Source organism: Cimex lectularius, unplaced genomic scaffold, assembly GCF_000648675.2.
Source record: "Cimex lectularius strain Harlan isolate CLEC.00 unplaced genomic scaffold, Clec_2.1 scaffold202, whole genome shotgun sequence".
NCBI classification, from domain to species: domain Eukaryota; kingdom Metazoa; phylum Arthropoda; class Insecta; order Hemiptera; family Cimicidae; genus Cimex; species Cimex lectularius.
The window spans coordinates 841,877-869,300 of record NW_019392803.1 but is presented as its reverse complement, the minus strand read 5'-3'; the positions used below and the strand labels follow the sequence as shown (position 1 = coordinate 869,300).

The 27,424-nt window shown below is 38.6% G+C and overlaps 1 protein-coding gene across 1 annotated transcript in view; it reads left to right on the top strand.

The window, feature by feature from the left end:
• The first annotated feature begins 3,644 nt into the window (after window positions 1-3,644).
• LOC106667600 overlaps window positions 3,645-27,424 on the top strand; it is a 50,093-nt gene continuing 26,313 nt past the window's right edge. The window contains exon 1 of the mRNA XM_014395648.2: window positions 3,645-3,821. The gene's annotated coding sequence lies outside the window, so the exon portion shown is untranslated. The remainder of the gene's footprint in view (window positions 3,822-27,424) is intronic.

Here is a 27,424-nt window from a genome sequence, read left to right as displayed (position 1 = left end):
CCTCTTCTTCCTAGCAGTATCTGTGCATTTTTTCTTCTGTCAGAACTCTCGGTGCATATGCTTTCTTAACTGGCAATGATCTGTCAGGAGTCCAACCAGAATCCTGGTTCGGTTGCGTTGCCTTCCAGTAATTCTTTTGTAAGTTTTGCGGATGGTTCTTCTATGAACTCTTCCCATGCCTCATACCTGTGGTTTGGCACCACCAGGTTATGGCCTCATAGGCCTAATAGGCCAGGTGCGGACGCTAAAGATCCTCTAGTCTTGTGCTCTGTCAGGAGTCCAACTGAATCCTGGATCGGTTGCGGTTGCCATCCAGTAATTCTTTTGTAAGTTTTGCGGATATTCCTTCTACGAAGGTCTTCCGGTGCCTCATACCTGTGGTTTTGCACCACCAGGTTTTGGCCTCATTAAGGATCCATTTTAAGATGTATCCTCTTTTGTGGCAGGATGCTAAGCCACAGTAGGGTTCAGGAACCAGTGAGTCCATGTAGGCCCCCTCTTTGGCCAACTATGTCCAAGGGACCCATACCCGGGTCAAGTGGTCATTAGTGTAATACTAATAACAATTCTTTACTTTTTAAAAGGATAGTTCCTACTCACAGTAAGTTGGTTTGCAACGATCCGGATTTCGAGCTTTTTAGCTCATCATCAGGTTGAAGGACTTCTTCAACCTGATGATGAGCTAAAAGGCTCGAAATCCGGATCGTTGCAAAACAACTTACTGTGAGTAGGAACTATTCTTTTAAAAAGTATTGAACACCACACTCACTCCATCATTTATCATTTCTAATAAAAATTCTTTGTGTAAAAGGTCTTGGTTGAAATGAATGCCCTGTCTGGAATCCAACCAGAATTCTGGTTCTGTGAGAATATTATAAACTGTGATATGCTTTTGCTAAATAAAATATACAGTTGTATAGTGCAATAATTAAATAATACCTCTAGTATTAACTACAAAAACTAATAAATACATAATATATGTATATAACCATTGTATGTATATTACTTTATAAATATATCTCAAGCAATATTTAAATGTCATACTTCGTCATAATTGGGAGATTTTCTTGAACTGGTTTATCGAACTAAGCCCCAATATAAAGGCAATCCTCCAAAATGTTTTTAAGGATATTTTTTTTAATACTAAATGAAACGTGACGAGAGGGGGTGAAACCGGAAGGACCGAGGGTGGTTACGCCTTTCAGAGCCCTTCCGTCAGGACAAGACCACCGAAAATACTGTTCCTTTATATAATATCACATTGCCTTTCGATTAACAGGACAGATAGTGACGTTCGCGAGTCAAAATTTCCTTTTTTTGTAGATTGGATAAGATTTAAACGTCGGGATTGTTTGTACTACACCACTAGAATAGCATCACACTTTATGCACTGAAGATGACCTGAATAACGGTCGAAACGTTGGCAAAAAAATGAAAAAGGTGTTTTTCTAAACTAACTCATTCATGACCACTCCTCACATCAACAAATTATGAAACAACAGGTCACTAAGAATCACACATTTGTACTTTCTGTTGAACTTCATCCTTTTTTTTTGTTGTTGTTGGTTTATAGTGTGAGTCTTTTTTTGTTCTTTTATCAATTGAATTATTTTACTGGCACTAGAGGCATTGTTTCTCCCTCAAGCCTCAGCCTTCTCAGTTTAAATATTTTTCTTTTCATTATTTAGATTGATGATGAGGCAAGGAAGACAGAAACAACATTTATTTTCTTGTCGAGCTTTCAGCAGAATCAATATATCACCTTAATCAGGACTTCGAAAAAATCGTTTTTAAAGAAAATAAATGTTGATACTGCCTTCCTGGCCTCATCCCCAATCTACCTAATGTAAACAAAGCTTTTCTGATGTTCTGCAGTCTGCGTGTAGAAGTATCCTATCCCTCTTTGCAGATTTTTACACAGCACAAACGTTCACTTCCAAAAAAACTTTTCCCATATTTATATCGATAATCTAGCAAAGAATTGACATTCACGCCAATAAATACATTCACTCTCAACGCAAACCTGTTTACTCCATAAATCGGAACAGGGAACCCAAAGATATATTGGGCAATACGTATTACGATAAACAATAGTAATATCAGAGGGGTTGACAGTGAAATATGGTGGCACCATCGCCCCTCCAGCTTTGTGTGTGTGTGTGTGCGTGTGTGTGCGTGTGTGTGTGTGTGTGTGTGTGTGTGTGTGTGTGTGTGTGGGTTTAGGAACGAAGGCGGAATATTTATAAAAGTACCCCATCGATTCAAATTTAGATTAGATTATTAATATTGCGTGTAGGTCGATGTAGGCATATCGAATACTCTAGCGACTAATCAGAATAAAGAACATAGGTGTGAATGTATTTATTTGTGCGACTGTATTATAGAAGTTAGTTTTAGGCTAGATTGTATTTTGCACGCGTTGGTGGCTGAAATTAGCTAACTGTCCGAAGCCTAACCCCTGGTTGGGAAACTTCGATCTGCTGGGCATCTGGCTTAAGGAGGATACTAGCGACCCAGGGTTGAACTCCCTGATGAAGACCCTAGGGTCAGCACGTTGGGGAGTTTCAACCCTTGGGGCTGAAAGTCCTAATTACAATTAAGTCTTAGGACTTCAATACTTACAACTCGCATATAGGTGAACTTCCCTGAGGTATAGGTCCTTAGAGGTGAAAATCCGAATAGCAGTACTTATGTTACAAAAAAATGAACAGGCTTGTCCAGACACATAATGAATATGACCAAATGAATTCTTTAAATTTTTCATTCTTTCTTGAAACAGACATGCTTTTAGTTTAAAAATCCTTTTCTTGTCAAGGTTGAAAGTCGGCCCTAGATAAACACTAAACATTACCACATAGTATATTCATGTGTGATGATTAGTGACCGTTAGTCAATGATTATTCGGAAATCGTGAGATGCGGTCTGGTTTGATGTAGGTTTCAGAAAAATATTTTCTTTATCGTGCCAACGTTTCGATCTTTACTCAGATCATCTTCAGAGCCTGGGATTTACAAACATTGTTTAAACGTATTTGTTGAATTTAAACAATGTTTGTAAATCCCATGCTCTGAAGATGATCTCAATAAAGATCGAAACGTTGGCACGATAAAGAAAATGTTTTTTTGAAACTTACGTCACACCAAACCGCACCTCAGGATTTCCGAATAATCATAGTATATTCATTTTACTAAAAAGGGACAGGATTGGCCAGTTAAAAATTGATTAGAACCAGATTTCAAGAAAGATTTTCTCTCATAGAACGGTTTAAAAACTTAAGAATATTTTCAAAAAATGTGCTGTAAGTTGTAAGATTTCATGACGGGGATTGCGGAGCGACGAACCTTCTCACTGAAGACTACATCGAATAGAACAAACAATGTGTAGACAGATCAAAATAATCGGAAGCGGTCAGTCATAAATAAGTATCAAGAATTTCATTAAATTTAGCCAACTGGCTCTATGTTGTATCTTTAACTGGTAAAATTTGATATGTGCCAATGTGTTTATTTCTTACACGGGAAAGGAAAAAAATAGAATTCCACCGCGAGCGAATTCCCTCGCGAGCGACCACGTCACCCCGTTCTTTTTGTTTTTCTTTCGCCGTACCTTCGCTTCTCGGGAACCGGGATCACTCATCGGCGAAGCCGGAACGCGTTTGGAGCTGGAGTGAGTCCATCCTCCTCCGGCCTCCCACCAACACGCGGAATCAGAGTAGAGGGAACGCCGATTCCCTGGGAGTCGCCTCAGTCAAGTTTTGTGCAGTGGCCGGCGCGGAGGCTAGGACTTTTTTACTCCTTTTGGATTACTTGTCAATGAAGACGGTGAGTTTATATTTTTTTAAATAAAATTATTCACGACTAATTGTTTTCCCCTCGCACAATTTACGCAATCGGCTTAACATGCAAAAATTATATTAAAACAAATTTTAACGCAAATTTTTAAAAACCTCAAATTGATTATTCACCATTTTATAATCATTTATAATATTTATTTTTTTTAAATATAGAGAATTTTTTGTTTTTGCTAATTCTCAAAAGGGATCTATCTTAAACACACTATTCCTATTTGCAAATGGTTTTTATAATAATTTTTCACCCCTGTTACATTTTTTTAGGCCAAATCAGCAAAAATTATAAATATATTTAAGTCCTCTGCAAAAAGGATGTATAATGTCCTAGACATTTCCTCTTTTTTTTCACTTATTTACAAAATGTATGTAAAATTATCTATTAAATAAATTCAAAATTTCACTATTCATATTAAAATATAGTCACATATTAATCATAATTTTGTCTTAAACTTATATTTTTCTCATTTTATATAAGATATTGGAAAAAAAATACTATATAACATAAATTGTACTTGGGCGATATATTTTTGACCACATTTGTATAATAGATAAAGCCTGGATATGTTCAAATTTTGTAGCTCTAACTCAACAGCGCAAATTCGAAAAATATGGATATATACACGATCTACCATAAAATTAATTTAATTAAAAACTCTAAAAACTGATAAAAAAGGACAGAAAATTATACATATTTCACTTCAAAAAGTAAGTTTTTGACTTACTTAGTGAATAATTACTCGTCATATTCAAATTTGACTATCGTTTTACTTGCCCCTTGCATTGTGCAGGTAGTTCAAAAATTATGCAGGTTTTGATAAGGCAGTCAATACTATTTTTATTTAAAAAAAAAAATCTATTGGAATAATTGTTCATCCCAATCTATACATTTTTGCGAACAATATAATTATGAAAAAAAAAGATTCTTTCAGAACTTAAATTTAAAAAATAATAATAGTACCGGGTTTTTTTAAAATATGTATATACTACGTCTAGTACACGTTATATGTGTTATCGTTTATCTTAGTTAATTAACTCACGTAGAAAATTTAAAAAGCTTCTATCTTTGGTTAGCATAATTTTTTTACAGCGATTAACGTATTGGTTAATTTTCAATAGAAATATTTTCAAAACCCTGTCTTAAATTTTATCTCAAAGTTGTATTTCAGTAAGCAACGATACTCCTCAGGGCCGACAGCTATCGACTTTCGAATCGCCGTGTCGTAACATCCACTGGGCCGTCGACTCAACTGTTTAGGTTAAGAGATGAGGAGTGTCTGCGGTTGGGCTGTTGTATTTTTTTTTTTTTTTTTTTTTTTTACGTATACTTCGAATTTTTCGATCTCGGTCCAAAATTGGATTTCTTTTTCGCGACAAAGAACAAATCGGTACACGGCGACGCGCCGCCAGGCTGACAAGACATCGAGATGGTTAAATTCATACATCGAAGTCTTGAGGAAAACTTGCTTTTAGTCAGCCTCGTTACAATTCTTTTTGGCCCAAGGCCGACGGATTTGCACGAACTTTCGGTTGGAATAATGACCGTACGAATGAGCCGTTTTGAACGTTTGAAACTCGTGAAGTTTTCTCCTTCTTTTTGTATTTTAAAATAAACTTTGAGCTCGCTCTAAACATGCAGATGTTCTCCTCGTAGCTTATCAAAAGAAATTTTCCAGATCAAACAATTTTCTAAGAATTCTAAGGAAAAATTAAAATTGAACCAACTCCGGTTCTGATGGTGAACCGTTTTGAAACATCCGTAATATTCGGGACCGTGAAGCTGTCAGAGCGAAGAGTGATTTCCTTAGCAAAACAATTAAAAAAGAAACCAACTAATTAAACGAAACCGGTTCTATTTCAAAAAACCTCTCAATTTAAGAACCTTTTTTTATTTTGGGATATACTAAATAAATAGATAAAGGATATCAGTTGATTCCCGCAGTCGTCATAGAACTACATCGGTGAACGACGCAGGGGCTAAAGATCAGAATGATCGGTCTTTCGCGATCTAATTCGGTCTTCAAAACTGGAGAAGTAGAAACTTTTCGCAATGCCTTTACGCTTTCTGGCTTCTAGTTAGGTCTGCTCTCTAAACTAGCCGACTGGAGAAATTTCAAAAAAAAAAAATCACCGCCGAAGAGGTAAACTTTACAAACCATCGATCGGAATTTCATCAAATCTATATTTTAACGAACGTAGAATTTTAAAAAATTCATCTGCCAGATAGATCGATAAATATCTTGATGGATCGCAACAGCAGAGGTCATATAAACCCTCAGGGTACCGGTGTTTTTGAAAAAAAAAATTGTATGTCGTGGTAGAATGCCCGGCCGCTGGATTCGAACCCGGGACCTTTACCTTACAGTGATGAGCGCCGTGTCAACGCCTAAACCGTTGCGGCCACCGACCTCCCCTTTATTTATTAAGTATTTACATTGAAATTTTCCTTGCACACTTGCATAATTCGAATTTTGGAAAAATGAGATTACGTATTCTATGTCTTCAGGCCTGACAGACCGAGTATAAATGATAAAGTCTGAAAGGAAGCCGATTCCTCTTAAAAGCAAAATGTCGTTTTTAGACATATTGAAAAGTTACGTCAGCATTTCGATAATTCTACTTGTCTATTTATAAGCTCGAATATTTTAACTTTAAAATCGCAATACTGAAAAGTGCAAAGAGAAGTAAAGAGGGTGGAAAATTAGTTTCGGATAATAAAACGATATACGACAGTTACTAGAATTATAGGAAAGCACTAATCACTCTTCTATTGTTTATCAGTGATAGTTGCCTCTTTGCTAGCGAATTGTGATAAAACTGCTTTCGCAAAACTCCAAAAACTGGTAGTGCCATGTGGCGTCTTTCATCACAGGTCAGTGGTTAGTACAACCGGTAGTCCCAGTATGCGTGTTTATCGGGGTAAGTATGTTGCAATCCTCAGAAACTAATGTTTAGCAATGTTCAATCCAGCTTCTCATTGTCGTACAAATAATTTAACAAACATTAGTTAATGGTTTATGTTAGATTTTTATATATGTTCAGTATTGGCTGCAACTGCATATGTTCCGAAGGATATACCTGTTTGAATGTAGTGTCTTTCAACCCACCGGTTTGGTTTTGACACTTTTCCCAAGGGCCATGTTGCAATCTACTCAGAAGGGTTTCGAGATTCGATTGGGAGATTCGCCGGAAGCGTGTTTATCGGGGTTGTGCCCAAGGTCGCGTGTATTTTAACTTTCCTCCACGTCCAATCGCGGGTAACGGGTCCGAGTCGACCCAAGGACTCGCGCTCTTTCTCTTTCTCTAAACGGGATGACCGGCCGGCCGTCACTTTCCTCTTCGTCCGACTGATGTCCTGTCACCAGGAGATAACGGTCCGAGATACGATGATACGGAAATGGACTTACGATTACGACCGTGTGGCGTAACGACCCCCGGGCCCCCATCCCGGGACACGGTACAGCTTTTCTCAAATACCGCTGTTGAAGAAACTGTGGGAAAACTAAGTCTTGGGTCCGTTGTGCAGTTTGAAGATGTACTGTTCATCTTCAAAGACGCCAGATCTGAGGGGAGGTCCAAAACTGGATCTCAGAACAGTCAAAAATTAGTACTGGGGTAGACAGATGTAAATCATCCTATTTACACACAAGAGAAGGAGAAAACTCTATTTTCAAACGCCAGTCATTCAAAAGGACGTCGATCCAATTATTAAAAGGAATAATAATATTTAAACTATATTAACATAAATATATATATATATAATAATCCATTATATTTAGTGGTCTGATTGACCAAGTTACTTCTTTCAATTAATTGTTTTTTGTATGTAAGGTCTTGGTTGAAATGAAAAAGTCAGTGTCACGAGCGGGATTCGAACCCACGACCTTCAGCTTAATACACCGCTGCTCTAACCACTTGAGCTATCCAGATTTCAATCTACTCGGACACCGTCACCCCATTTCATCCTACAACATTTCAGATTTTCTCACCTTTTTGCCATTTTTCAAATGTCGTGTAATCAGAATTCGATTCTCGACGACATATGAAGTGGCCACAGAGTTAGTGAAGGAATACTTCGTTTTACTTATGAAATTTAAAATTTATTTCATATTTCATTTTCATATTTATTATTTCATTACAATAAATATTCAAAATAGCTTCTTTCAATTTATTAACATTTTTATGTAAGGTTTTGGTTAAAATGAAAAAGTTAGTGTCACGAGCGGGATTCGAACCCACGAGCTGCTCATACGCCGCTGCTCTAACACTTGAGCTATCATGACTTCGATCTACTCGGACACCAACTCCCCATCTCAACCTACACCTTTCAGATTTTCCCTCCTTTTCCATTTTTCAAATGTAGTGAAATCAGGATTCGATTTTCGGCGACATATGAAATGGCCACAGAGAGAAGTGAAATTATACTTTTACTTATTAAATCTATTATATTTAGTGGTCTGATTGACCAAATTACTTCTTTCAATTAATCGTTCTTTGTCTGTAAGGTCTTGGTTGAAATGAAAAAATCAATGCCACGAGAGGGATTCGAACCAACGACCTTCGGCTTAATACACCGCTGCTCTACACTTGAGCTCTCCTGACTTTGATCCACTCGGACACCAACTCGGCACCTCAACCTACAACCTTCCAGATTTGCCTTCCTTTTTGCCATTTTTCAAATGTTGAAATTGATACTAATATTTAAACATTCAAAATTCTCAGTTGCGGTATTTGGGGCATCCTAACGACTTCCATCACCGCTCTTTCTGTCTTCGGACTGTAAGTCGAAATCTGACGCATATCGAAATAGAATCGGGTCGGGTTCCAATGCCTGCCCATGGGCATTTGCGGTCTGCTGAAGTGATGCAACAGCGGTTCCCTCGTTTGATCCGGGGGCTGTCGTTTAAAAACCAGAATTACAACGTGTTACCTCACCAGGCTGAGGTTGCGGATCGGACAAAGTTGCCAATTGCCCTAGCGATGAGATAGACGCACCTTCCGTTGCCATTGCGTTTAATACAACCTGGGTCTTCACGACGAAAAACTTCGCGGATACAAATCTCCGCGCCGAAGTTCACGGCGTTGTTTCATTTTCCTTGTCGTTCTTCTAGCAAGACTGCTGCGATTATGCAACAAACTGCGGTTATTCTTTTTCCGTCACCCATTGAAATTTATCTATTTTAAAACTTATCTAGAACCAAACCTATCGATAGTGAAGAGTGAACTAAAAAAATCTGACGAAACTGAGGCGAAAAGCGAAAACCGCAGTTTTTGAGCAGATAAACGAAAGGTGAGTGCCCCCCTTGAAACCTCTAACTTCCTCTCACCTCTTCTCACTTCCTCTCACAATTTTTTCTCTCCAGATGGTTTACTAGATGTAAAAAATTTTGTAAGACATCCGAGCATTATTTGTTTTCAAGAGAAAAGCTCTATTTCTGAATTATGTTCGGTTGTCTAGGACGAGGCTCACCAATATTCCATGTCCATAACCTTGCACGGTTGTCTTTGGTAGACTGATTATTATTTTATTGTTAATTGTTCTTTTTTATGGAAAATTTATCTTTTAGAACGTAACAACAATAAACTCTTCTATTATATTCTACTATAGCTTATGGTTTAGTCACTGGTAATAACACCTCTGTTTTTCAGGTGGATTGGCCATTGATGTGTGTTGTAGAACACTTATGGAAAATAAAATTAAGGGAAAGGATATTAGAATTTTTTCTGACAGTCAGGCTAGTCTTAGGTCATTACAAAAATATTTGTCAACCTCACGACTGGTGGAGGAAACTGTAGATCTTATCAATAGGATCTCTTCCAGGTTTGAGAACAAGGTAACCCTTATTTGGATACCAGCACATAGAGGACCCCATGGGATGAAGAGGCGGATGGCCTGGCCAAAGAAGGTTCTAATACTTCGTTGGTCGGGCCACAACTGGTATCACCTCACTCTAAGAGCACAGCGAAAGAGAGTGTTAAAAACTGGGGTATGAAACTATTCCTTAAGGAATGTAATCTATCCCCCACACAGGCAATCGAAGGAGTTTGTTAATGTGATCAAACCAGCAGAATCGAAATGGCTAGTCTCTACTCAAGGAAGGGAATTAGGACGCTGATATGCATCCTGACGGGCCACTGTCTAGATTTGAAATCTTTGAAGGAGAGGACATCACCAAATCACTCCCCAAGATTAAATGGTTCAAAATCTTGGGGTTTGTGAACAGTTCCAAGAGATTTATGCAGGACACGTGAACCGACCAAGTCCCGGACCTTTTACCGATGGGGTACGAGTCTTCCCAGGCATATATATCATTGGTATCACAGTCACTGGTATGACAAAATGTAACAAAAACCATCTTTTACTTCTTCTTTTGGTTAAATGGTTCCACTGAAAGTAAACCATGGAATAATCTACAATACTAATATATACAGGTGAGTTGTAAAAACAGAGTAACAGCAGCACTAAAAAATATGTAGAGCGGTTTTAAAATTTCTTGCCAAGTGTTATTTTTTATATTAACTCTAAATATAGCGTCTCGGTATAAAACGTCGAGATATAATTTCAAATGTTTTTACTGCAACAAATCTGGTATATTTGGACAAAAACTATACAGGGTGACTGGCGATAAGTGTCGAAAATTTCAGCAAGCGTTTCGTCTCACAATATGCAACAAAAACCTTCTTATAAACCCCTGTCCAAATCTCAACGGTAAAAAAGTAATTTAAGGTTTGGGTTTTTTATTAATTTTTCGACTTAGGTCCACTAAATTGCTTATAAACATCAAATTACTGACTGTAGAAAAATCTGGTTTGTGCCACCTGAAAGAACGTTAAATTTGCTATTGTTAAAATGTTATGTTAAATTCTGCACGAAAAATTCAGAAAATACAAAACCTTGAAGTTAAGAATATTTTGTAAATGTTGGATTGGTAACTGTTAATAACTACAAACTCCTGGATATTTGCAAATTGCCTCAAAAGTCCTCCGTTCAATTAGTTTCTAGCTGCATACCCACCTTTTGCAATTGCGCTTATTGAAGGCCCCAAATTTTTGCATTTTGTTGGAAAAAAAACTGGTGTCGATAAAGGGGGCACACTCAATTTTTCCAGAAAATTCGTCTGGCTCTTGAGTTTCGTGTCAGTTCGTTATTGTTCAATTCAATCAGTTTGCTTTTTGTTATCAGCTGACAATGACCTCAGGTTGGTGATGTAAATTATGTCTTTGTTTTCCCAATGCACGTCTTGCCGATATGCATTTCTTTTACGGTTACTGCAGCGGTAATGCTACTGCTGCAAGGGCAGAATACCAAGCTCGATTTCCACATCGAGACGTTCCAGCAGATCGGATTTTCCAAAGACTTCATCAGAGGCTGAGGGAAACTGGTTCCTTCACTACCCAAAACCTGAAATTACTTCTTTACCAGAGATCCACTGGAATACCAATTTCCAATCTCGAACCTTTCGAATTTTCTCTCCTTTTTGCCATTGGTGTCTGAGTGGATCGAAGTGACGATAGCTCAAGTGGTAGAGCAGCGGCGTATTGTGCCGAAGGTCGTGAGTTCGAATCCCGCATTTGACACTAACTTTTTCATTTCAACCAAAACCTTGCATAAAAAGATTAATTTTTGATACTATAGAAATTCGAGAGATAGGTCTGTAATTGTCAAGCAATCTTTTCTCACCACTTTTGTGTTCTGGAACAACAAAGCTTTCCTTCCACTTATGTGAAAATTTTTACTTGTTTTAATGACCGCATCACTGATCTCTAACTTACTGATGATATCATTACAGTCGATTTATCCTTTCTTCGTAAAATTATCGCCAGTCACCCTGTATAATAACAATATGCAATAACTATAATCACTATATTTTTTGAGATTGTATGACGTGATATATATTGACTTGTTGGTTATCTGAAGTTTTTGGTACTTAGTGCTATTTTACAATGGATTTCCTTAAAAAAAAATTGCGACGATTATTTTATTTCTTTGTTCGACCATTTTTACGGATTAAGGTTTTACTAGCTAAGAGTATGGGGCAGCAAAGTTTAATATAACATTTACAACATTTTAAGAAAGTGAATGTAATATAGCAAAGAAATCCTATGATTCAGAAGCATTGAGAAACTCGGTCGGCCTTGACGTAGAGGTCCGCTGCCTCTTGGCATTTCTTTCAAATGAGGGCAGCTTTGTTTTTTATGTGGATTGTTTGGTGTAACGTTACGAAATCGACCAAATGTCAGATTTGCCGCCGCTGTGTTGACACCGGTTTGGATCCGCGTATCGAGGAAATCCTTAAAGAAAATCCCTTTTGGAGTCGTACGGTTCGCAGACAATAACGTCATGGAGGCTAAACACGATCGAGCTGGCAAATTTCAGCTTCCGCCACGGATCCCCGTATGAATATTCTATTAGGGGCCTTGACTCATGTATAAATAAGAAAGCTTGGGTTTTTAAACACAGGCGAAAATATGGATGCAGTAGAGACAAAAATAAACTGTGATAACTGACAAGGTGGCGTAAAGTAACTACTGCTTGTAAAGGTCTATTTGTAATTTGCCAGCAAAAGAAAAATCTACACAAATGTTATTAAACTGAAAAAATAATTTATCGAGATGAATACATTACAGGTGTAAAAGCTAGAAAGGTAATTTTTTAATTATCCTAAGCATAGAGTCAGTAACAGTTTGAAACTCTCAAATGGCTGCTGAAAAAAATCGCCAAAGAACAGAAAAAGAAGTAAAAACAAGCAGATAACCGATGATGACTGTTTGTTGGCCTATAAACTTCTCACATTATTATTATTATTTAGTGTTCCTTAGGAAAGTCGATATGCAAATTAAAAGCTGTCTATTCAGTCTTTGGACTGAAAAACTTGCTTGTGTAAGGCTTCGAACGTTGGTAATATTGAAGAACATTTTCACCCTAGGAGATTCAATTTGACACTTGAAGAAAAACAGCCTAGCTTTGTGCATTCTACAATAGTACGTTTCAATCATATTTTGTTGCATCCTCTGGATTCAGGGAAGTCAGTGACACTAATGACCTGACCCTAGCATTGGTCCCTGGGATGAACCCAAAGACCGAAATGACGGTAAACCTAGGTAAATATGCTACAGTTTTCTGAAATCGTAGCGATTGAACACTGCGTCAGAGAAATAAAATGGCCAGGAATATACTCCCGGAAGGTAGCTATCTTCTCTGGTAATCAGGCAGCACTAAGGGGTCTAGGGAGGAGTGGGAGGTCCCTCACGTGGGAGGTGAGGTCAAAGAGGAACTGCATGGAGGCCCTGACGGAAGTCAGTGACACTAATGACCTGACGCTCGCATGGGTCCCTGGACATTCGGGGCTTAGAGGTAACGAAAAAGTTGACATGTTGGCCAAAGAGGGAGCCAACATGGACTCTCCGGGGCCAGAATCCTACTGCGGCCTAGCAGCCCGCCACAAAAGAGGATACATCTTAAAATGGATCCTCAATGAGGCCAAAACCTGGTGGTGCAAAACCACAGGTAAGAGGCACGGGAAGACCTTCGTAGAAGGACCATCCGCAAAACTTTCAAAAGAATTACTGGATGGCAACCGCCACCGATCCTTCAGGAAAGGATTCAGATTGGACTCCTGTCACAGCACAAGACTAGAGGATCTGTTAGCATCCGCACCTGGCCTATTCGGCTTTATCGGACGTTTTGATTCTCAAGATGAGAGCTGACGCACCTCCGCATACGACGGAATGGTGTTACCGCCGCAGCATTGGTGTAGAGGCGCCCCAGTCCCTAAGGGCCAAGACAACCTCGCTCTCCGCTTGTCCACACCGAATGGCCCGCATTGTGATCGGGTTGTATGCCGCGCGCAAAGTGCTAACAAGCCGAAATACATCAGCCGTTCTTCCGCGCATTCCGGAGATAGAGAAGGGATCCATCTCTAACCATCCTGACAGAGCACAGCCACTTAAGAAAGCACCGAACAGGAGTACAGACAGAAGAAATACTATGCGGGTACTCCCAGGAAGAGGAGGAGACCGCAGGTCATATTTTGTGTTTCTGTGAAGGTCTATGTAGGTGCAGGTTCTTGCAATTAGGGCAAGAAAAACCGCAAACAAGATCCTACACCAAGGAACCGCTGGCAAAGCTATAGAGGCTGATTGAACCTGAAGCTGGTCAGTGAGTTACAAAAACAAGAGAGCACAACAAATCTTTTTACATCGAGCTGCAGAAGGCCTTGTGGCCGCCTCTTTTATCCCTATCCCTGAGTTATTTGTTGAATAAAACGTCCGTAAAAACTTTAAATTCAAACTACATATAAGCAAACATGGGACACAAACCAGAAAGGACCTCTGAACTCTGTACTTCAGTCAGTTTGTTGTGTTCATTGATCAAGGTTTTTTTGAGAAAATAATTGACTACAGGTTACGTCTTCTGAATCCTTTATGCGATTTAAAAAGTATGCTTCCTACTGGGCAGTTAGGCCTTTATCACTCGACACAAGCACAATTTAGTATGGTTATTGCCCTATAACCTTTCATACTGGAAGGTGAATAAGGACATTGATCTTGTTGGTTATTAATCAATAACACCTTTCCTAGGTATGTAATAAAAATATTGAGTACTTATTTAATAGAGCCGACGCTCTATAGCTCTATCGGGTAGCCATTTGTGAAAAATTTAAGGTACCAGCTGGTACGACGTTGTCCTCTTTTCGAGCATCTGCGCTTTCGTTACATTTCAGAGCGATTCTTTATATAAAAAAACTACTTTTCTTTTGATTAAGAGACGACCTAGACTCCGTGAGGATGTGGTGGTAAATGGCAATGTGATACTATGTGATGTGATAAATGTGATGTGATAATATGTGTTCGGTTAAATACTTAGGCATATAACTGGACAGTGAATGAAATTTTACGACACACGTTAATGTATTGGTAGCAAATAGTTAAAAAACTGTCAAACGAAGTTGGGATTGAATCTGAATAAGTTACTATGCTAATATGTACACAATGGTGTTAAGTCCATTCATTCCTGTATTGTTTGGCAGTCTGCTAAAGTAATTGTAGGAGAGTTGTCTCCTCAGTTTGCTCAGATTAAATTCCTTAGGATTGTGAGGAGGAACTTCCAAGGATCCTGCATTTGTATGAGATGTTCAGGTTGGACACAATTAAAAGCTTTCTTGATAAATGCGCCATAAACTTTAAGAAGTTTTGTGCAAACAGCCCTAGTAGTTTGATTGCTCGTATTGTAAATCTGTTTTCCTACAAAGAAAAAACGTGAATTCCTGTAAATTAATTAATCTTTATGTAAGGTGTTGGTTGAGATGAAAAAGTCAGTGTCACGAGCGGGATTCGAACCCACGACCTTCGGCGTAATACGATGCTGCTCAACCACTTGACCTATCGTGACTTCGATCCACCCGGACACTAACATCTCAAGCCCACCTTTCGAATTTTTCCTCTTTCTTGCCATTTCTCATATGTCGTGTAATCTATTCGATTCACGGCGACAAATGAAATAGCCACAGAGAGCTTTCGTGAAGATATACCTCATTTTACTTATTAAATTCATTAGAGTTCGTCGTCGGATTGACCAAATTACTCCTTGATCTTCATTACTCATTTCTTATACCAAATATAATGGATAAATACCATGTTGATGTAATGGGTGCCCATTGGTGTGAAGTCAAGCTAGTTCGAATCAATTGAGATGAAGAACAGTTTATACTGGACTACCCAGTTTGGGCTTTATAGATTTTTATTCACTTATTAAATAGTTTGCCCTAATGACATTTATTATTATTTATTTTCTTTATTTGTTTATGTCATCGATTTATATGCTTAATTATCAACGGGATGACATATAAGACCAATTTTGATCGGCCGATAGAATTATCACTCCTGGAAATACCTCCGACACATTATCTTGTTTTTGCGCAAAGGAGGTTAAAATCTGCCATTAGGTAACAGTCAGTTGGAAATGTTTTGCAGATTAATATTTTCGATATGAAACATTGTTCTCAATATAAGGCATTGGTTGAGATAAAAAAGTCAGCGTCACGAGTGGGATTCGAACCCACGACCCTCGGCTAAATACGCCGCTGTTCTACCACTTGAGATATCGTAAATTATTAAGAGTAATTAACTGAAAAACGTTATTCGGTCAATTGGACCAAGAACTCTAATGGATTGTTCTCAATGTAAATCCTACTGAATCAGGTTGGGCCTTTTTCTACTGAAACGTACTCAGTAAAGAAATACTCAGGGATTCGCCTCTGCTCACGAACTGTAAATAAAACCGTAAAGCTTCACAGCGGACGATTGCTTTTTGTTAGTTCGTTTATTAATTTTCTCAAGACAATTAAATGTGTATTGGAAAATATTTAATGACCGGTCATTCGGGACATAGTCGAACTCAAAACTCGAATCATCCTGTAAAGGTTGTCTACAAGAGATCACTTGACCTCTCTTTTCATACTTTGCCGACTTTCTCTCATCATCATGTACGAAACCTTGTACGTATAATTAAAGTTGTGGCGTACGCATATGAAAAAAGTTACGATTGGGACTTTCGCCGCTGGAGCTCTCGTTGGCGTCGGGCACGTAGGTGACAAGTAGGCACTTGTGCCCACGGACTACGCCCAGTACCATTCTTCCCTCCACACATTCCATTCTGGCCAGTCAAGTTGGAAGGTTATGGTTGCTTACTAAACGTTTATTGCTCTATTTAACACTGAACCTTATTTGTCCACCTTTATAAAATTAAATTTTATCGTTTTTTAGCTTTTGTCTTTGAAGTATTCACATAAAGAAGAAACTTTGTTTTATTTGGTTTCTATATTTTATAAATTTACCGGCTAAAGCATATTGTTCTGTACAATATTAATAGTTTTATTCTAGGGATCGAAAAAATTTACAAAATAAATCAGCTTAGACAAGAAGAAAAGCTATCTCAAAGCGCCTGGGATGCATGTATGGAGTTGTCGAACAATAAAACCAGCCGTAAATCAACTTTACAATGTTGCTCAGATTAGTCAGGCTGCGTGAATAATATTTTCTAGGATGCCTTTCGATATTTTACAATCAGGTCTTTATAAATTCCTTCCGTGTCTCTTTATATACGTATTTTCAAAATACGAAGAAAAAAAGTTTATCTGTCTTCGAGATCCTTCGCTTTTTCATTCGATTTGTGCTTGTAGATAAGTGTTGAATGAGGATTATTAAATGTATCCAAGTATGACATGCATGTTAATATTTTCCTTGGCATAATTTAAATTTTAAGCGATTGTAAGTATCAAGTTGCAAAATCGTTCTGTTCGGAGTGTGATTAAGGATTCCACGGGCCGTTTCAAAACTGAAAGAAGCCGTTTAAAAGGAATTCAACGGCGGAACGGATTTATTTCAACTGCTCTGTATTCCGCGTTAAACGGGTCGGCCTGGAAACAATTAAGTCCGATCTGTTTGGCGAACGGTTCCCCGATAAAGGATTGAAAAGCCCCGCCGGGAAACGGAACGTTCGGAATCGTACTTAGTCGACGAAGGGCGGATTGTGCTCGGCCGAGCATGAAAGGTCAGGTGATCACCTTGGGGCCAAGCTGAATTGCGGTCTTATGTGCGATTGTGCCGATCCCCGCTGCCGGAAAATCTTTAACATGTGAACAGGATCGCCCTTCGCTTCGACAAAGGCACTTCCGGATTTGGAGGATCAGATTTGAAGACCCCACGGCGTCACTGTTCCTAAAACTCCCGAGAATCAATATTTCTCACGCCGTTTAAGTTCTTGGTTTTTTTCTTTCTTTTGGCCTTCTTACAGATATTCGGCAAAAGTTCATGCAGGCGGTGGAAGCAGAAAACCAGGAGAACCCAGGGGCCAAGCCCCGCCAAGAGACAGAAAAGGAAACTTATATCACTTTATGTCAATTTCTACTTATACTGGGTCCAACTCGGGGATGTGGGTAAAAACCATTTACATCGAAATTAACATGGAAAAGTCCTCATCCTCTAGGACACAGGTTTCCCCGCCCGTCCTGGGCGAACCACCCCGACGACCTTCAGGCCCAAGCATCCCCAGCACCCTAAAATTCCAACTTACACACTCTAAAAAATTTAAAAAGACATTTATAGATAATACTGCTAATACTGCTGGATAAAACAATGATGTTGAAATTGAACGGTTTTACCAGCTCTTGATTGAGTGAAAGGGAATTCAAAAGACCTCTCTTTGACTACCGTATTTTGTATAGAAAAATATGTTCTATATCCTCAATTCACTAATTCACTACAGTACGGATTAGGCCTTAGACCTCTAGGCAGATAACATCCCGCAGATGCCATGCCCCGTTCTCAATCTGGAAAAAGTGGAAAAAAACGATTTTCCGTTACCATCTCCGACGACCAAACTTTTTTGCTCACTTTAGAGAACAAGGAACGGTAATATTTGCCAACCACCGCCGAGTCGTACCAATCTTGCCATTTTTCCATAAATGTTATTAGTATTTCCAAAATCCCCTTTAGTTAGAATTCTTCGTTCCTAGCGCGTTCAAATCACCGAAGAACCTAGAAAACCCTTAAGTCATATTCCATACTCCTTCATCACCGTGCCCGATCGTGTTTTTTGCTTTGAAAATAAATTTCTTCTTAACTTTATAATGCCCAAGAACTGATTTGACGAAACTTACAATTTCTTAACTCAATGAATCCACTGATTATGGAGCTAGCATAAGAAAACGTCTTGTTTAGCATTGTATGGAATATAGTGTTTAGCATATGGACCAGCACGATGAGTCAAATATTACTATAAAATCAATTAATAATCAATATAGTACTTCGTATTTGTCAAATTCCAATGTTAGCCCCTCGTAGTCAGGTTGAGGCTTTAAAATGGTTCCCGTTTAACGGTCGTAACTGTAGTTAAACTGTTAATTGTTGGTCAGGTGTTGTCTTGGTGGGTGGGTGCAGCTTAGCGGCAAGGCCGGCTCCCTCTCTGCGGACCTTATTTGGCTTATGCAAGGACGCGTGAGACTCGTTTTCGCTGTCACTTTTCAAATAGAATTTTGCCCGCAACGGGTCATAATGGGCCAAGTGGTTGTTCGGGCTGTGGACCTAAATTTTTTTAATGACTGGAGTGGGTTCGCCTCTCTCAACTTGGGTGAACTCTTCAGAGAACCAAAACCATTCTAATGATAAATAATGAATAATTCATAATATAGTCATTATATTCTTCATCCATGACCTTAATTTGAGACAAAACATAATGTTTGATTTCGCACTACGGTATTATTTGTTGTAAGCAATTTATTCAACAAATTATTTGCCAAATAATAATCCTTGCTAGTTCCGATAATATTATATAATCAATTTATCAATTCGGCTTTCGATATGATCGTCAAAACCACATTACATAACTGAATACGTTGGGCGGAAACCGTTCCCCGACTGACAGGTTTTTAGATTTGGACAAAAATAAAATCTTATACACATTACCTGTTTTACCCCACGGTTGTCATTCGAACATTCTAACGTATCTCAAGGTGAGATTTTTAGTTCTAAAAGGGCAAAAAGGCTTTTGAAATAAAACTGCAGTTATGACATCAGTAGACTGTTTTGAAATTTTGTTGATTTTACTTATTTACCTATATTTTTCACACGGTGGCAGTATTAACACCAGCATGCCGGAGGACACATGCCGTGAGAAACCAACCAATGGTGGCACTCGGTGCAAGGGATTAAAGGATAAGAAAGTCTCGAGGTCATCGTCGATTAAAGCGACTATAGTTCTCAGAATGGCAGTAGGTATAGAGTGCTCGAGCAATTGGGTTAGGATGGATCGAGAGATTGGTGTGAAACTTTTGGGAACGGATCACTTAGTTGACAAAAGGAATGTTTAGGTTGTGGATAGTGAGGTTAGTGACGTACTAAGGAGTATTTGTCATCAGTTTAGGTTATTGGTCACTGGGAGGTAAATAATGTTTTTATATTTATTTGTAGCCTATACAGATTTGTATATATTACAAATGTGATCACTGTACGTTTTTCTTATCACGATCACATACAAACACCAAAGCCAGCCTTGTACCCGGGGGACTCAAGCCAATGCTGGCACTCAGTGTGAGGGTTTAAAGGATAAGAAGGTCTCGCTTGGGCTTGGAGGTCTCGAGGCCATCGTCAATAAAGGCGACGTGGGGATTCTCGGAGAATGTGTAGATAGGGATCGGGCAGTTGGGTTAGAATGGACCGAGAGGTTGAAACCTTTGAAATCGGGAAGGATAGTGAGGATGGTGAAGTAATGAGGAGTTTTGATGATTTGCCTGAGGATTTTTTATTGAAAGAATTGAATGCGCTGGATGTTGAACGGCTTGGCAGTACAAATTCCTATGTCCAAAGCGGTCGCAGAAAAGAATTGTACCGAAATCCGTGGTTCTAGAAGTTTTCGTACTTGTCCAAGTCTTATGTTAAGTTGACGTTTTTTAATTCTTCTGTGGAGATTCCACCAGTCTGCTGTATGTGTTTAGGACTCTAAATATTTGAAATGAATGGAAGTCGGTATCTCTGTTGATGTACAGTAGAGGGCGGATTTTTCAATGTGAAACTGACTAAATTTTTATTCTTTCAATCTTGTCATCCACTTTTCGCACCAGTTTTCGATAAGTTCAAGGTGTTCATGGATGTTGGTCTTGAATAGGATTCGAGGTAGAGAACAAAATAGCGGTATCGTCCGCATAGGTGGTGATGATGCATTGGGGTGTGCAGGTCAGCAGTGTAGATGTTATAAAGAATGGGCCCAAGAATGCTCCCTTGCGGGACGCCGGCTTGCATCGGTAGTTAAATAAAAATAACATTAATGCACTAACTATTAGTAAATAAAAAAAAGACAATGATTTTTGTCAATAATGTCGAAACACAAGCGTCGATAGCCTTTTGAAAGGGTCAAAAAGAAAGAAAACGTGAAAAAACTATTTCAAATACAATATCGTAGAAGGGGAAAATCCTTGATCCACAACTGCACTTGCAAGTTCTCCTTTTAACTCCCATTTCACTGCTTACTTTCAATTCCCAATGTTTCACATTATTGAGTAAACACTTAAACCAAATATTAAGCACCCAAAAAATAAAGCTTAGAATTGGCATAAAAGTGTCAAATATGTTCTTTATTTCCAATATGTACAAATATAGTAAACTAATCTGATCAAGTGCCGGTCAGTTTGACCAATGGAGCAACAACTACCACTTTCATTATAAACAGCCATAAAATTTAAAAAAAAAAAAGCTTCAACTACACAAGCTTTTTAGGGATATTATTTACTATTTACCTATTGTTTTGATATATTATTTACTTTATTTTCTACTAATCATATTCTGACTTCTATTCGGTAGATGATTATCGTAATCATGAAGACGATCTTTCGCTTAATATTAAGTACATCTCACTCAGAACTTTAGAAAAGTTTATTTGTCGTAGTTTGGTCGTTTTCGATAATTTTGTCTGCCTAACCTCGATGGCTTGGTATGTCACAATAAGGAAGGCTGTCTTTGCTCTTCTAAAAACCGGGAATATACAGGAAGAGATAACAATAGAAATGGTGAAATTTTGAGCAGTGCTCAAGCACGTTGAACGCACAAGTGGAAAAAGAAACTCGAGCTGAACCGAGATCTGATTCGATCGTACAAAATTCCAGACTGAAATGATGGAATCTATCTGAAAGGACGGTGTAAAAGTTATTCTATTTATGCAAAGTGTTAGTTTAGATGAAAAAGATAATGTCACGAGCGGGATTCGAACCCACGACCTTCGGCTCAATACGCCGCTCCTCTATTGTATGTATTGAGCCAAAGGTCATCTCAACAAAGACATTACATAAATATAACAATTTTTTTAATGGCTTTATGTACCATGTATATTAGCCAGACAATATGTTATGGGTATTCGTATTGGGGGGAAGGGTATCGTGGAAAAAAAGGGCCAGAGGCAACGGCGAGATTGAACCCACTACCGCGGGCTCTACAAGCCGGGAGTCTCTCACGCCAACCAATCGGCTACCGCGATCCCCCAGAACAATTAATGGAAAGAAGTAATTTGGTCAATTAGACCGCTAAACATAAATGGGTTAGGTACTTTCTTGACATTGCCCGGAAGCTTTATGTGAATCTTGTTACACTGGAGAATACAGATCTAGTTGTCGATTTTGTCGTTGTTTTTTGCAGAAACCTTTAATCCATTATACAAAGTTGTAAGACTATGAAGAACCCTCGACGTCCTGGTGGGTGTAGCGAGTCGGTAAAAGAACTTCTCGAGTCGTAATCGCTTTCGAGGCGTGTAAAAAACCGCGTATTATGTTAACAGAGACGTTTTCCGAATAATAGCGTGATGAGTGAGAACCGCTCATAACACACCTAGTAATGTCATCATTTTCCCAGTGGCCGCCGGAGCTCTTAGGAATCGAAAGAATCGAATTCCCTTTGTCTACAGGTCTATTGCGTAAACAAACATCTTCCGACCGAAAGTTCGTCCAGGGGCCAATTTCTTCGAAGAGAAGGTGAATCGTGCTTTGCTCTAAAAGGGTTGCCGCCGATGGGCGCATAGGTACGTCAAGCTACGACCCAACCTTAAATTGGTTTTGCCATATTTCACCGTCTTTTGTTTATTGTTTTACATCGAAGTTTTTATGCGAATATTAATCGTGTTTGGTTTGACTCGTGGTTAATCGGACGATATTTCAGGATTGGATCGTTGAATTCCTTTTTTTATTATTTGACTCCATGAGCGAGTTTTAATTATATATCGATTGGTTTCGACGAACCGTCCTAATTATGCCTTTTCGTCCACGCTACAAAGGGATGTTTTATAGCCCGGAGGGGTATGAGATCATCCTTATTAACCTCGCAGGTCGGTACTTGATTGCGGCCCATTCAACGCGTAATAATTTATTAAAGTTAATTACATTGTCCCTTTTGTGGTCTTCTTCGTTCTCCCGGTTCTTGTTATCGTCGCGTTTTACACAGAGGCCGGGATGTATTTTACGCCATTGTGTTCAACCCGCTCTTAACGATCCTCCGGCATGCCGAGACAACGGGCCGAGGAGGGTAAAAAGACGGCCGAGGAAGAATTAAGAGAAACGACAATGGGCCCTTTCTCGGTACATCGCTGCACGATTATTCTCCCGCGGTTTTACACCCTCGGCCCATCTCCGGCCGTCGATTAATGTGGCGTTTTATGATTCTCGGTTTTCGCATTAAGACCGCTTATAATATCTATGACGAGAAACCAGATCCAAAATACAAAAACTGCCATCTGTGAAATAAACCATAGTTAAAAAAAGTGCGTGGATTTTTTGGCAAAAATAACAGTATTAGCTGTAATGTTTTCAATTAATTAATTTTTATATAAGGTATTGGTTGAGATAAAAAAAGTCAGTGTCACGAGCGGGATTCGAACCCATGACATTCGGCTAAATACGCCGCTCCTCTACCACTTGAGAAACGGCAAAAAGGAGGGAAAATTCAAAAGGTGGGGTTGAGTTGGGAAGTTAGTGTCCTAGTGGATGGAAGTCACGATAGCTCAAGTGGTAGAGCAGCGGCGTATTGAGCCAAAGGTTGTCGGTTCAAATCCCCCTCGTGAAACTGACGTTTTTATCTCAACCAATACCTTACTTAAAGATTAATTAATTGAAAAGTGTTACACAGTTTCCACAAAGGGAGGTAACTAGATTGGTTTGGAAAATTTGAAATTAAAAAATGTAAAATTGATCTATAAGGTATTGGTTGAGATAAAAAAGTCAGTGTCATGAGTAGGATTCGAACCCACGACCTTCGGCTCAATACGCCGCTGCTCTACCGCTTAAGCTATCGTGACTTAGATCCATTCGGACACCGAATTTAGCCGAAGGTCGTGGGTTTGGATCCCGCTCGTGACATTTACTTTTTTTTCTCAACCAATACCTTATATAAAGATTAATTAATTGAAAAACGTTATTCTGTCAATCGGACCACGAACTCTAATGAATTAGTCGTAACATTTCAGACGTTAACGTTTTTCTACCAAATGTTATTAGAATACAAATATATAAAACACATATTTAAAGGGTATTATAAACAGTATCTGCTATCCTATCATTTAAAATATTGTAAAATTGCCTTTTAAACGTTACATGGAGTTAAAATGCAGGGTTAAGGACACGTAGGCATTAAACATAATGAAAGAGTAGATGTTTTAGCCAAGGAGGCACCATTAAAGGTGCCTTCCTGGAAACTCGAATCACTGAAGCCTACATCGTAAACCTTTTTCAAAAAAGGAAGCGTCACAAAATAGACATAATTGAAATAGCTCCAGTAGGGAAGTATTCTCGCGCTCTTTCTCCCCAAGTTACAAAAAACCATTGTTTCGAGGTGGAGCGGAGGAAGGGCAAAAGAGTTTTTCACGACCTTTCCACTCTTAAGAACAGGTCATGGCATCTGTGGATCCTATTTGTTTAGCTTAATTGTGAAAGGTGTGGAGAAGAGGATAATCACGAGCTTTTGTTATTTTCCTGCGTTATACAAAACAACAAGAAAGAAAGATCCATATGAGCTTATCCAATTTGCTTCAGGCAACACTGAAGCGTATGATTGCTAACACGATTTTGCCAATGAGAGCAACATACGTATTTGAATGCAGTTATATACTTATCCTATAATTTGTCATCGAATTTGTAACATCGAGGCTGTGTATTTATTTATTCCATATTTATTTGAAACCGAATGGTTGGTTGATCCTGTTTTATATTTTTATGCATTTGTATTTATTTATTCGTGTTCGAAAAGTTCAAGTTACTGGTGACCTGAAAATGGTAACCATTCGTTTACGTATGAATTATTGCCATTACCCAATATTGCTGAATTGTGTATGATCATAAATAGTTAACTTTTACTGTTATTTGTCCATTCTCTAATGTCGATATACAGGGTGTATCAACTTCTATGGTGCGCCTTTCTCACCTAGCTGGGAAATTACACTAACTTTGTTATTTTAAGTATTATTTGGAGATGGTGAGATGCGGTCTAGTGTGACGTAGGTTTTGAAAAACATTTTCTTTATCGTGCCAACGTTTCGAACTTTATTGAGATCCTCTTCAGGGCCTGAAATTTACAAACATTGTTTAAATTATACAAATACATGTAGGATGTGAAAAAAGTGAATTTGTACAATGATAGAAATTTTAGACACAACCAAAGTATTTGTACTCACTCGAAGTGTTTGTTTTCTGTGTAAATGTGTCATTATTGATGTCGTGTTGAGAGTACCAGTGAGATATTGATGTTTTATGTTTATATAGGTTGGATTTTGTAGGGATAGAAATTTGTTATTTTAAATGAGAATCCCATATTTTTATTGTACAATTCGATTCTAGAGCTTATTCTATACCACTTTTACTAGATGGATAATTCTGATAGGATCAACAATCTCTGCGTTATGCCCGACGGATTTTACGCCGCTTTTTGTAACCAAAATTAACTTGGCGTTTGTATAAGTCCATTTTTTGATCAAATTAATGGTTTCCTAATTAAATTTGTGGATTATAGAACTTGATACAACCCACTCCAAAAGAATCTCATCGGCCTAATAATTTTTCGCTTTTATTTTATACTAATCAATTAACTGGAATGTGATACTTCAGTAAAATTTATTTTTTGTAGTAGTACTAAAAACTACAGCTAAACGTCTAGATATAATTCGATACAAGTCGACAATAAAGAATTCAGATTGGTACAACCAACTGTGTTAGATTCAGACAATTTTGATTACAGTTTTGAAATCTATATTTTATTTATCGCATATTTATGAAAGATATCTGCTGATATTGCTGATATTTCAAGAAGGCATCTTTTGAGGTATGAAGTCTTCCTCTTATAAAGTCCAAGTGGCTTCTATAATCCATCCTTACCGAAATAGCAGCAGCATCTACCATCTGTACTGCCGAATATCTGGCTCTTTGTACGGTCTTGATGAAAAAGCAAATCCATTTGTTACTGCCAAGCCAAGTCACAGTCCTTGGCAATATTGGACCTGTGTTGGTCTTCAAAGGAATTAGAAATCTTCTGTGAAAAACAATAGTGCTTAGAAATATTTAAAATCGTTTCGCGCTCCTGATGACCTTAGAATAGGTAGAAAGTTTGACAGCACCAACTGAATTGTTTTTCATCAAGTTGTGAGTAGATCCGTAGTAGCCACAAGGCCTTCCGCGCCTCCACATGAGTAGATCTATTCTTTTCCCCTGTTTTTATAACTCATTGGCCAGCTTCAGGTTGTTAATCAGTCTCAATAGCTCTGCCAGCGGTTCCTTGGTGTAGGATCTTGCTTGCGGTTTTTCTTACCCTAGTTGCAAGAACCTGCACCTACATAGAACTTCGCAGAAACATAAAATACTTCCTGCGGTCTCCTCCTGTTCCTGGCAGTACACGCACAGTATTTCTTCTGTCTGTACTCTTATTCGGTGCATGTTATGTTCTTAAGTGGCAGTGCTCTGTCAGGAGTCCAACCAGAATCCTGATTCGGTTGCGGTTGCCTTCCAGTAATTCTTTTGTAAGTTTTGCGCATGGTCCTTGTACGAAGGTCTTCTCGTGCCTCATACCTGTGGTTTAGCACCACAAGATTAAGGATCCATTTTAAGATGTATCCTGTTTTGGGGCAGGATCCTAAGCAACAGTAGGGTTCAGGATCCAGAGAGTCCATGTTGGCCCCCTCTTTGGCCAACATGTCAACTTTTTCGTTACCTCTAAGCCCCGAATGTCCAGGGACCCATGCCAGCGTCAGGTCATTAGTGTCACTGGCTTCCCTCAGGGCCTCGATAAAGTTCCACTCTTTGGCTTCACCTTGCATGAGGATAGGCTACTTAACTTTATTTACAAAATCCAGTAGACAGAAATCAAATTGGAAAGAAAGGAAATCAATAGGTATGTAAAACTCTGTCAATTTCAAAAGTTTTGGCCAACATGTCAAATTTTTGGTTGCCTCTCTGCCACAGGGACCCATGCCAGGGTCAGGTCATTAGTGTCACCGGTTTCTCTCAGGGCCTCCATGCCGTTCCTACACTCTTTGCCTTCACCTCGCACAAGGTGGCCCTTATTGCTATCTTCCGGGAATGTATTCCTAGGCTTTTTATTTCTCTGACGCAGTGTTCCATCTCTATAATTTTAGACTGGAAAAATGTAGCATATTTACCTAGGTTTACCGTGTCAGTTCGGTCTTTCGGTTCATCCCAAAGATTCCAGCTCCCCTTGTCGTTTTTGGAGCCGTCCGTATACCAGTAGGAGTTTGCCTTTAGCGGTGTTCTTTTAGCTCTATCTTCCCGTTCTGGTCAATACATTGCAATCAGCTGTACTGATACTAAACTTAAAAACTATATGTATTTACAAAGTCAGTTTGTTTCTCCATAAACATTATATAGTAATTCAATGTTGTTCAAAGGTAATAGCGAAAAAGGGCCAACCAATGATCGGAAACGATTTACATATTCTTGCATAATTTTCCTTATTTTTTTCAAACGGCCAAATTTTGCATTAATTCGATTCCTGAGCATAATCAATTATAAGGATGACCGTGTAAACGTTTGTTGTTTCAAG